Source organism: Staurois parvus, unplaced genomic scaffold (genome assembly GCF_062004578.1).
Source record: "Staurois parvus isolate SC_StPar_1 unplaced genomic scaffold, SC_StPar_1.0 ptg000624l, whole genome shotgun sequence".
In the NCBI taxonomy this organism is placed as follows: domain Eukaryota; kingdom Metazoa; phylum Chordata; class Amphibia; order Anura; family Ranidae; genus Staurois; species Staurois parvus.
Window position 1 is genome coordinate 1,611,135 of NW_028318420.1, and position 13,552 is coordinate 1,624,686.

Below are 13,552 nucleotides of genomic sequence, written 5' to 3' on the forward strand. Positions count from 1 at the left end.
TAGTATGCAATGAATACTAGCACATTATGACATTACCTTGCAGGGGATTTAATTTTTTTTTTAAGTACAGTTTAGTACGCTTTAAAGCCCAAATGAACCCTAATACTTTATTACTCAAATTTATTTAGGCTGAATATATAATAATTCAGCTATTCTTTTACTTTTTTACACTGTTTACAATTTCATCTTGTAAGTATTCACTATGAGGGCGTTTTAGGCGTAAGGTAGTTTAAAGTGGAAGTCAAGTCTAGAACTAGCTAAGCTTAAAACTGTTCCCACTCTACCTCTAACTCCTATACTAACAACCCTATTCTCAGAGAGCTCTGGTCCGGTCACATGATCTCCTCAGCAACCGAATTCAGGGGAGAGGATAGAGCGGCAAAAAGGAATGCCTGGGTGGTGACATCACCCTAGGCTTACTATGGGGCATTAGTTGTCAGCTGTCCCTCCTCTCCCCTGAAGCTGACCACTGGGAGCTGGCCATGTGACTGGACCAGAGTACCATGAGAATAAGTAAGTATATGCAGCTTCCTTTTACAAGGTAGTAAGTATAGGTGTTAGAAGGGGTGGAGGGAGGTGGGTGGGAGCCATTTTAAGCTTTGTTAGATATAGACTTGAATCCACTTTAAGTTTAATGGTTAAGGGGAAGAGGAGGATTCAGTTAAAGCTCACTGAAGTCACAGAAATAGGGTTGGATAGACGTTGTTACAACAGTTGTGCAGAAGGTCTAAATATAATTGTGCAGCCCGATAAGCACTAGAGTTAGGCTGGCCATACACGTAGTAAATTTGAGCTGCTTTTTGAGGAACCAGCCAAAATTTGAGCCGTGGGTGGTCCTGCTGGGCAGCGAGGTCTTACAAGCCCTCTATGTGGCACCATTGTGCAGGTGACAGGTACTCGTTATGGAGACATCAAAGGTTTTTAGACCCCCAATGCCTCCCCTGCAATGTGCCTAAGCAGACTAAGTTTATAGAGTACTCAATCTGCTTATTTCCTGGCCACAGCCTAAAAGGATCAGACAGCTGTGCAACCAGGAGTACACAGAGCAGAGTGCTTCCAAAACACAGTACTGAGGAGAGATCAGGAATCAGATCTTTCCTCCACTATCCAGCCATCCCAAGACACTTTTTTGTGGTCCCAATGTCCCAGCAGTTGAGATTGAGCTGCAACTCTCATCTGAACAGAAGCAATCTCCCACTAGGAATAACTGTACCATTGGCAAGTCTCAGAGAAGTGATTTCCTACTCAGACTGTGGACATTTTTCTTCTTGCTGAAACTGCATAATATTACAGTAGGTTAAGAAAAATCTCTCCAAGAGGAATACAAACAATAAAAACATGCCTGACATTTTAACCAGTTCATATTATATCCAAAAGTAGAAAAATTGTTTTGCCAGGTGTTCAATTTTAAGAGGTCTATTTATAAAAGATTTGCTTTGTGAATGCCTAATCATTTGCGCAAATGTGTGTTAATTTACCATTGACATTTTTTGTGAATGAGTGGTGGTACTATGTACCCACTCACATAGGGATCAAGCTAATATCTGGGGAACTATTTTTTTTAAATGGACTAACAAATTGTAATGAGCTCAGTGCCTGCAGACCCCCGCAACCACTGAGCCAGGGTTTTGGGGAAGAGGCTCTTGTTCTCATTAACATGGGGACAAGATGCTTTGCCAGGAAGGTTTCCTCCGACAAGGTTGCCTAGCATGGTTTTAGGAGTGGGGGCACATGCTCAGATAAGTATTCGGTAGGGATTATAAGGGGAAAAACCACACAATAAACAGGAAAAAAGATCCTGGTACAAATTTTCAGTTGGACCCCATACTTTTTTCTATACATTGTCCCTTTGGTTCACTTGTCAGATGGGATTCCCAGGTGGACAGCAGAAAGTACCTGGAGGGGATGAGTCATTGGTTGTTAGGATGCTGGTGGGTCTCAGCAGGAGGCTGTCACAATTAGCAGGTGTAATAATGCTGCTGCTAAATGTTTCATTCCCACTGCAATTTGTGGTTCGCATGGCTAAACACCCGTTAATTCAGCCATTCACACAGGAACCTTCAAAGGCTGTACAGGGTACTAAGGTCCCCCTTATATTATTTCCCCTGTTGATTGAATGTTTTTAGCATATAGTGTTAAGCTATTTTCTCTATTGGTAATGTTCTTATCTCTTATGTTTGAATGTTCTTATGGCTATTGTTCTCTTGGGTTTGAATGCTAGAGAATTTTACATTCGCCCAGCAAAAGGCAACAAATAGAAACTGGCGTTACATACATATTAAAATATTACAAACATCACAGGTATTATTCATTACTTTTGCACAAATGATAAGACATTCACAAAGTGAATTTTGTTTAATTTACAGTAGCCACTAAGTATTAGGTTTTAGGTTGAACACAAACCCTAAGATAGAGAAAGTTTGGCAGGACATAGCAAGCATTTGTAGGAGTCTGTATGGAATTCATATTCTGTAATTCAGTGTCCCTGGTGCTCCAAATACATAGGTGCCAGGACATTTAAATATTAATCCAACTTTTTGGATAGAGAGCGAATACAGCTCCCTCCTGCCTCCTAAGCCACACTTTTGGTATATCACTGTAATGGGTGGTCTGTAATGAGGTTTAGGAGTGGGACTAGGAATTTATACCAGGAACCTAGGTCAATTTTGCTAGTCACTTGGCCATTGAATTTGGGGTTCTGGGGGCATGAAATTGGAAAACTAATCTGATATGCAGCTGTCTGTGGGAGTCTTCTAGGAAGTTTATTCTTTTGAAAATAAACTTATTGGAAGTTTATTCTCTACTACTCTTTAGATCTGGGGCTTTTAACCTAGGGTCCATGGACCCCTAAGCAGTCCATCAGTTGGTTTCAGGGGGTCTGTGAGGGCCAGTTAAGAAGACAGAGATACAGAGAGAGAGTAGTAGTAATGGTAGTAAAAAATATAGTAGTATAGTGTTACCCCATAGGAGCTCCTTGGTAATTTGGCTTCTCTGTTCTGCTCCTCGACTCTGCCCCTCTGGCACATCTGGTTGAGTGAAAATTACTGCAAGCACTTATAAGAATACAAGTGTGGATACCTTTATCTTGACTGAATTTGTATCAGGAAATAGACACAAGACCATTTAGTGGTAAATTAACTCAGTTTATTGGTACAGGTTAGAATAAATGGAGGTTTGAGCATAAATGAGCACACAAACGGAAGGTTCAGATACAGTATGCTAGACAGTATAATCACTATGCCAAGGTAACTTAGAATAGAGTTCTGTACTGTTAGACTGGAAGTAACTAATGAATCAGCAAAGTCAACAAAAAGCAGTGCATATAAGCCTTAACTGCAATGTAAATAATAGCACTAAAGTATAACTAGTTTAGAGTGCAGTCGCGGAGTCCCTGCAATATCACTCACCATCTGGTTACACACAGTGATTAGTCCACCTTCTGCTCTGCACCCAGGTGACTCTGTCTGTTGGCACCTCCAAACTCAGCACTTTGGGTCCCACTCAGGCCATCGATATGCAGCAGTGATGGTGCACACCAGATAGCGATGTGCACTCTCCGGTCTCCCTAACAGCAAGAAAAAGCTGTGTCCTGTACAGCCTGAGAAAATGGAGGTCTTTCCCTTTCTCCGTGCAATCTCCCCTCTGGGGAATGTAGTTCAAAAGCTCTTGATTACACAGTAGAGTCTCTCTACTAAGGACTACAGTTCCCACAGTGCAATACTGCCTGAATTAGTCTTGAACACTTCCTGCTCAAAAGCTCCATCATTTTACTGATATAGCTGTCCACAAATGCAGCACTGCAGGGCAACAGCTACAGGGAGCAGCTACAGCCAGAGTTTCTCTCACTCTCATTCGCAGTCAAGTAACTGGCTATACTAGCAGTTGTAGTAGTAGTAGATTTGAGCAGAATTAAAATTTTGTTTAATTTGCACACGATTATATTTCATTTTTGTAATGAGCGGTCATTACTTTTTGCAAATGAAAATGTGTGTTATGTAAATGTTTATATGAGAGGGGACCATAGCTTTGTGCCTAAAGAAAGGTTAGGTACCACTGCTTTAGAGGGAATGTATAATGGTTTTATGTATCTATTTTCATGATTTATTATGTTTAGAACATAAAATGTAAAAGTGTTTCCCATTACATATGGAATATAGCATATGACTATTTTATATTTTCCACTAAATGAAAAGTTTTAATTGGACAAATAGTGATAAAATAAATGCCACTGAACATTATAAAAAGTACACTGTTCAAAAAAATTAAAGGAACACTTTTTAATCAGAGTATAGCATCAAGTCAGTTAAACTTCTGGGATATTGATCTGACCAGTTAAGTAACAGAGGGGGTTGTTAATCAGTTACAGCTGCTTTGGTGTTAATGAAATTAACAACAGGTGCATTAGATGGGCAACAATGAGATGACTCCCAAAACAAGAATGGTTTTACAGGTGGAGGCCACTGACATTATTTCCCTACTCATCTTTTCTATCTGTTTTTTTCTAGTTTTTCATTTGGCTAGGCTCAGTGTCACTACTGGTCGTATTAGTCAAAACCTGAACCTTACAGAACTTGCACAGGCAGTCCAACTCATCCAGGATGGCACATTAATACATGCCATTGGCAGAAGGTTTGCTGTTTCTCCCAGTACAGTCACAAGAACATGGAGAAGATTTCAGGAGATAGGCAGTTATTCTATGAGAGCTGGACAGGGCCTTAGAAGGTCCTTAACCCATCAGTAGGACCGGTATCTGCTCCTTTGTGCAAGGTGCAGGATGAACACTGCCAGAGCCCTACAAAATGACCTCCAACAGGCCACTGGTGTGAATGTCTATGACCAAACAATCAGAAACAGACAGCATGAGGGTGGCCTGTGGGTCCGACCTCCTCTAGTAGGCGCTCTGCTCACTGCTTGGCACCATAGAGCTCGACTGGCATTTGCCATTGAACACCAGAATTGGCAGGTCCACCACTGGCACCCTGTGCTTTCACAGATGAGAGCAGGTTCACCCTGAGCATATGTGACAGACGTGGAAAAGCTGTGGAGAACATTATGCTGCCTGTAACATCGTTCAGTATGACCTTTTTGGTGGTGGGTCAGTGATGGTCTGGGGAGGCATATCCATGTAGGGATGCACAGACCTCTACAGTCTAGACAATGGCACCCTGACTTCCATTAGGTATTGGGATGAAATCCATGGTCCCATTGTCAGACCCTACGCTGATGCAGTGGGTCCTGGGTTCCTCCTGGTGCGCGACAATGCCCGGCCTCATGTGGCGAGAGTATGCAGGCAGTTCCTGGAGGATGAAGGAATTGATACCATTGAATGGCCCCCACGCTCACCTGACCTAAATCCAATAGAACACCTCTGGGATATCATGTTTCGGTCCATCCAACACTGCCAGGTTGCACCTCAGACTGTCCAGGAGTTCAGAGAGGTGTACTGTTTTCTTTCACTGTAAACCTCCATTTAAGAAGGGACAACAAGTTCTCAATAGGTTTTAGGCCAGGTGAGAAAGGGGGCCATGTTATTATTCTTTCATATTTAAGGCCTTTACTTGTTAGCAAAGCATTGTAGTACTTTAATGCATACAATGAATTGTTCTGCATAAATATCATAGCCTTCTTGAAAGATGCACTTTTTCCTGTACCACTAATTGAAGTAAGTGTCTTTTAAAAATTGGCAGGTTTGGGAGTTGATTTTGAGTTCATCTTCAACCTGAAAAGGTCCAACTAGTTCATCTTTAATGCCCAACCAATAGCAAATGATGACTGAGCAGGACTTTCATCGATCCGGGTGGGCGTCATATGACATCCTTCTGGATCGCCGCCTGGCACGCACTTGGGGGCTTCGCTGCGATCTGTCAGCTGATGACCGATATGTGTACCAGCCCGTTGCTGGTACCATGTGTGCACTGTAACCAGTCACAGCAGCTCACATGACAATTGTAAACAATGGATGGCTTCCTTTCATGCTATCCATTGTATATAATTGTGTTGCTAGCTGTGATTAGTCTCAGTGATCACATGGTACAGACTGGGCCAATTGCAGCTCATCTGTGTCATGTGATTAGCTGTGGCTAAAAAACACTGAATTAATTGATTTCATTCAGTTAAATGCTTGCCTATAGCAGTGAAATTCACTGCTATAGGCAATCATAATGTGTAAAAAAAAATAATAATACAGATTTTTTTTCATTTCTATATTTTCCAAAATATTAAAGCAATTACAACTTAAAAAAAATCACCATGCCTTTTACTAAATACTGCAGACCGTCTACTTTCTAAAAAGCGGTAATTTTGGGGATATCTGTAGTGTCCTAAAATTTTAGGCCTCAGGCAATGAGAAAGGCTGATACAGCAAGATTGATCGGTTTTCATAATATATCATAGTTTGTGAACTCTATAACTTCCCTACAGACTAAATAATATATACTAATTTGTGTTACATTCACCAAGCAAATGTAGCAGTATTCATTTTGGCATAAACTTATGAAGAACAATTATTTATTTGCAACATTTTATAACAGAAACAAAGAAAAAAAAAGTTTAAAAAAAAAATTTCGGTCTTTTTTCATTTATTTAACAAAAAATTAAAAACCCAGTGATGATTAAATACCACCAAAGGAAATCTCTAGTTGCATGAAAAAAAGGCTAAAAATATAGTTTGGGTACAGTGTTGCACGACCGTGCAGTTGTCATTCAAACCGTGAGAGTGAAAATTAGCCTGGGCAGGAAGGGGGTAAAGTGCACGGTATTGAAGAGGTTAATGATACCAGTCCATACCAGTACATCACCTCCACCTTCACCTTACTGGCGTCTGAGTCGTAGTGGAGCTCTGTGCCCATTACTGATCCAGCCACAGACCCATCCATCTGGTCCATCAAAAGTCACTCTCATCTCATCAGTCCGTAAAACCTTTAAAAAGCCTGTCTTCAGATATTTCTTGGCCCAGTCTTGACATTTCAACATTCAGTATATGTCTTGTTCAGTGGTGGTCAGGTTTCAGCCATCTTTACCTTGGCCATGTCTCTGAGCATTGAATACCTTTTACTTCTGGGCACTCCAGGTAGGTTGCAGTTCTGGAATATGACAACACTGGAGGATAATGGGTTCCTGGCAGGCTCAAATTTTATTCTTCTCAAAACATTAGCAGGTCATTTGAATCTTTTTTTTCTCAACACGTTTCTTGTGACCCTATGCGACTATTTGCAACAACAAATTTGATGATTCTGTGATTATGGCCCAATATCTTAGCAATTTCAAGAGTGCTGGATCGTTCTGAAAGACTTTACAATTTTTGACTTTGCAGAGTCAGTTAAATTCATTTTTTGGCCCATTTTGCCTGAGGAAAAGAAGTTGCCTAATAATTATGCACAACTTGATATAGGGTGTTGATCTTCTTCGGTCACACCCTCCCTCATTACACAAATACACATCACCTAATATGCTTAAATGCAATAAGAATCCAAATTTATACAGCTTGGAATTGGACAATATGTATAAAAATGATTTGGTCAAAATGCTCACTTGCCTAATTGTGCACACAGTGTAATTGCTACTCAAAACGTGTAGCAATTTAATGTTACAAACATTTTAGTCTGCAGCAACCTGCTGCTCAGCAAATGAATTTCTCTCTGCATACAGGCAGCAAGGTGCCATGGGGTATGTATTTCTTAGAAATTTAAAGTAAAGAGCAGAAGAGAAGCTGTAACAAAGCTTCAGTGACTGTATGCCCTGATGGGACCACATCTGCCTATTTGTTGGAATAGACTTTAGGACACATTTAAGTGCAGTTAAACAAATTTTCTTCTTGCTAAAATTTGCATCCCAAGTCACAAAGGTATATTCTACAATTTTACATAGTAAAAGGTGTAACAAACATAAAATCACTGTGCATGCACAGTGTGTTAATATCCCAAAATACCTTTATCTCATGGGACTGCCCTGAATCACCAAAAATGGGAGTCATTTTCTAATCTCTGAACATAGTTTAGGTATTTCTAAAGTTTGGGGAAATGGACAAGTAGGGTTTGTAGCAAATATCCTAATTGTCGGCATTGTATTCATTTCTTGGAAATTAATACATTGCCATAAGAAAGTCTAGGCAGTGATGGACAAGATTAAAGCATCTGTCTAAGTGAGAATTCTTTCCTGTTGCCAAGGGTACTTTTCTTTTTTAATCAATCCCTTTGTTCACTTTTACAGTGGTAACAAATGTAGATGGCGAGTAACAGGATGCAAATCACTGATCATTGATTTTCAAGTTTCTCTCTGAATAGCAATGTAATTGATCTTTTCTTCTATTTTAAGACATTATGTTATTTTGTAGCTTTCTTTTTTTCCTACACTTTTAAGTAATTATCAGAAAAAGTGGAATGTAATAGTACAGAATTTTATGGTTAAACTGAATTATCAACTATGCGCTTCACTACTGCATTGAATTTTTACTTTATGTTTGCAATGTTCAGAAACCTCCTGATAATATATCCACAATGTACAATAAGGTGCTGTGCATATGAAAAAAAATAAAGCAATTTAAAACCCAGTAGCATTCAAGAAAGATAGTCAACTTGAAGCAACCAATAAAACTTCAGTTTTCTGCAACCATGTCCAGGAAAGCGAAAAGACTATTTTGTTGCTCCCCCTGTATTTTAAATTATCAATCTCTCTCTCTCTCCCTCTCTCCATCTATCTATCTATCTATCTATCTATCTATATACAAAAAGAAGATTACTGTTCTTAAAAAATCTTTAATATAAAAAAATTATATACAAAAGATACAAAATAATCAATACAGTGTTCAGCAAACAGTTTTGGGCTATTCAGTTAACGTCTTTCTTCAGATCAAGACACATGTACAAATGAAAACTAAAACTATACTTAAACAAACTAAATAAATCCCAGCGCCAATCAAAGAAAGTATACAATTATGCAGCTGTGCACCAGTGAAAACCACCAATAATAAATAACACAAAAAACAGCGCAAAAATTAAATAAATAAAAATAATCACAAATAAATAAATGTCCGTGCAAAAATATATATATAATATTTCAAACATAAGTCCTTATTTTCCCAAAAGGATTTTCAAAACAATGTTCCAAAATGTGCTTCCACCCAATCACCACGCGAAAAACAATATTGACCGCACCCACCAGATGGAGGCGAGCAATAAGCCCCACAGGATACAAGGGATCCCACAGCCCCTCAGGAGGAACTCAAATCGCCTCCACCCCGCCCAGACACAGCAATCGACTCCACTCCACCCCTCCACTGAATCCTCAATAGTGTGCAAGGAAAGAAAGGCTACATAGTGTAATAGAAGAAATTTTAGTGAGCGCTACCAAAAGAACAACAAAGAGTATATATATATATATATATGTAGATACATATATACACACATACATACACACATATATGTATATGTATTCAAATAAATAAGCAGGCTGATACACCGAAAGGCAACCAAAAAAAAAAAAAAAAAAACCTCCAATAGTATATATGTATTCAAATATGTTGGTGCAGCGCTAAATAGTAATACATATTAGTAAACATACTGCCATGCAATTTCAAATAAATGTGGATAGGTGATATCACCTTAAGGTGATTAATCGTGATATATAGTTCAAAATAATCGTGTGGATCAATCAGAGATCACAATTCCAAAGTGTGTGGACGTCCTGATCCGGGAGTGACAACAGGTGCAAGCCACACGAATGGATAAAAAACGCACTCACCAGATGTGCGTTTAGAATGCACAATAATAAATCCTGCGTCATCAGGTTATAGAAAGGTCATCAGATCTCGGGTCAGGTTACCATACGAATCACTATCCCAGCTCCACAGAAAAGGTCACCAGAAACCGCTACCAGGTATCACCATCAGGGTCATCTATCCTCCAAAAGGGCACTGTGGATGATGACACTCACACAGAGTGCACAATGAGAGACCACATAGTGTGATATTGCTTAAGGTACCTTTTTATTCAAGGATAGTAGGTGCAGTGGTAAAAACAAATTTTTAAAAAGTTCCAAAAGTTACTGACCATGTATTCAGGGTATGCTGTGTCTAGATGTCCAGTTGCTGTTGGCAACAATATCACACTATGTGGTCTCTCATTGTGCACTCTGTGTGGTCTCTCATTGGGCACTCTGTGTGAGTGTCATCATCCACAGTGCCCTTTTGGAGGATAGATGACCCTGATGGTGATACCTGGTAGCGGTTTCTGGTGACCTTTTCTGTGGAGCTGGGATAGTGATTCGTATGGTAACCTGACCCGAGATCTGATGACCTTTCTATAACCTGATGACGCAGGATTTATTATTGTGCATTCTAAACGCACATCTGGTGAGTGCGTTTTTTATCCATTCGTGTGGCTTGCACCTGTTGTCACTCCCGGATCAGGACGTCCACACACTTTGGAATTGTGATCTCTGATTGATCCACACGATTATTTTGAACTATATATCACGATTAATCACCTTAAGGTGATATCACCTACATAGTGTAATACTGCCACTCAATACCATATAAATCGATAGAATAAGGACACTCACACGTTTCAACAAAACAACAGGCCCTGTTCAATAGCCTCAAAGGCTTCAAAGGAACAAGCCTCCAAACTGCAAACACAGGGATCCCACGCCTCAAGGATCACTGTAGAGGATGACCAGCCCTCCACCTCAAAAATGGCCGCCTGAACCGCAAAAGTCGGCGCGCGCTCCAAATACCGGAAGCGACGTAGGCCAAGAAGACGGCAGACCGGAAGTGCGTCAACGTGCCCCGCCCCACCCACAGGGCGCTCCCAAGACCTGGGTGGAAGCACATTTTGGAACATTGTTTTGAAAATCCTTTTGGGAAAATAAGGACTTATGTTTGAAATATTATATATATATTTTTGCACAGACATTTATTTATTTGTGATTATTTTTATTTATTTAATTTTTGCGCTGTTTTTTGTGTTATTTAAAACTATACTTAATTTATATGTTCAGAAAAGCTGGAATCAATTATACAGGTAACCACAAATTAACCACAAATTAAACAGACATTTTCTAATAGATGTGACTGGAGCGAAAAATCTGTCATAGAAAAATCTTCCATATCACAAGCGTAGAATGCAGATATAGGAAACCTGTTATAAAAAGCACCTATATGCGCCATATAAGCTATCGCATAACAAAAATGAAAAAAAATATATATGAATAAATGCACAATTATGACCATTATTGGTCATTTATATATTTTTACCCTCTTGAGAGCCACTGAGTTTTGAGTCCCCCTTTACTTCTTGCACAGCCAGGCAACACGCATTTTCCAATCTTGCATCATAAGTCAGTGTCCAGTCCATGAGCTTGGTTTTGTTTGTTTTATTAAGGGTTAAACAACTTGGATGGAGTCCAGTGGTATATGGGATGACCAATGGAACTGAAACAACTTGGAGGACAAAACTTCCTATGTACAAAAAGCAAACATAGATCCTGAACTTTCTACTCCCTCTGGAGTGGCTATTGTCTCTTAACAAATCAGCATACAGTCCTTACTACATAGGTCCCAACTGTCCCTGATTTCGAGGGACTGTCCCTCCTTTGTAACAAAATCCCTCTTTTCCTCTTTCTTCATTATTGTCCCTCATTTTGGTCTGATCTATACAGTTGTATATATTTATCTATCTATCAAAAAGTGTTTTACAGTGCTAAACGTTTCATACAACTTCTAAATTGCTGCATCTGAAAATTTCCAAAGTCAATATAAAGGAATAGTAGTTGTCAAAAACTAACTGTGGGTTTAACCAAGACATTTTTTGTATAATTCTCCTTTAAGTGGGGAGTGGCAGGGGTTGTATTCCTACATACGTTTGCTAATAGGTGTCCCTCACTCCCATCACAGAAAGTTTGGAGGTATGTTACTAGGAGCACTCAGTCCCATACAATGAACCCCCTCAGACCCTAGACGAAAATCTCCTCATCCACCTGGCTGTCATGAAAAGTATCCCAGGGTAAGGGATTCCGAGACACGTAAGTATACTGTCCCAGGGAGAACTAGTTGGGTATGGCACCTTACTGCCCTGTCCCTTGTAGGCCCAGGGGGTGTAGCGGTACACACACTGTCCTGTACCTGTAGCTTTAAAGGTGAAACTGCTTTCAGGCCTTATGCTGAGCTGTTTTTTCCCCTGCTGATAGAGTGTCCTCCCCTAGTAGACTGTAGAACAGTGGAGGCCCCTCTATCAAGCTCCTAGACTGTAGGTAGACCCATCTTCTCCAGAGCCCCTTCCCAGGCTCCACACCAGCGTAATTTCCTCAATCCATCTTCCATTTTACTCCCATTCCTGGCTAGGCTCTCTTATATTTAAGGGCTGACCTAGCCAGGCACCATGCCAGGCCTCCTGCCTGGGGATTGACCATATTTCCCTAAATATTCAGATCAGCACCTTCTGGCCTCTGCCTACTGGCTTCTAGAAGCTTTTCCAAGTTTCTAGGGCAGGAGGAGGTACTAGAGGACTGACCTGTAGAGCCCTCCAGCCCTGCCTGAAATAACCTCTCTAACTAACACACACAAACACTGACTCACTCCCAGGCTGCTAGCAAGTAACTATACATTTATACACAACAAATCTACATTAGAGGGCACTATATATATATATATATATATACAGGGCTCAAAATTTCAAATCCTGAGCTACTAGCCAGGATTTAAGAGTTACGCGCCAGCAGTTTCCCCACCCAACCCTTTTCCTTCCCTTAATTCCGCCCCTAACCATGCACTTGTAAATTATCTCATGAAATGGCACTGTTAAATGTTTTATGCAGGATGAAGGAAGGGAAGGGAAGGGAGGAAGGAAGGAAGGAAGGAAGGAAGGAAGGAAGGAAGGAAGGAAGAAAGGAAGGAAGGAAATGGAAAGAAGGGACAAAGGGAGGAAGGGAAGGAGGGGTGGAAGAAAGGGAGAAAGGGGTGGAAGGAAGGGAGGAAGGGGTGGAAAGAAGTGAGGGGTGAAAGGAAGGAAGGCAGGGAGGGGTGGAAGGAATGGAAAGGTGGAAGGGAGGGGAAGAAGGAAGGAAGGAAGGAAGGATGGGAAGAGTGGAAGAAAGGGAGGGGTAGAAGGGAGGGAGGGGTGGGTGGATTGAAGGAACTAATGAAGAAAGGGAAGGGTGGGTGGAAGGAATGAAAGGAGAGGTGGAAGGGAGGGGTGGAAGGAAGGGAGGGTGGAAGGTAGGAAGGAAGGAAGTGATGGGTGGAAGGGAGGGTGGAAGGAAGGAAGAAATTGGTGGGTGGAAGGGAGGGTGGAAGGAAGGAAGAAATGGGTGGGTGGAAGGAAGAAAGGGAGGGGTGGGTTGAAGGAAGGATCGGGTGAAAGGAGGAAAGGGAAGGGTGGAAGGAAGGGAGGTTGGAAGGAAGGGAGGGAGGAGTGGAAAGAAGGGAGGGGTGGAAGGAAGGGAGGGGTGGGTGGAAGGAAGAAAGGGAGGGGTGTGTGGAAAGAAGGAAGGGAGGGGTGGGTGGATGGAAGGAAAGGAGGGATGGGTGGAAGTCAGGGGTGGAAGGAAGGAAAGAAGG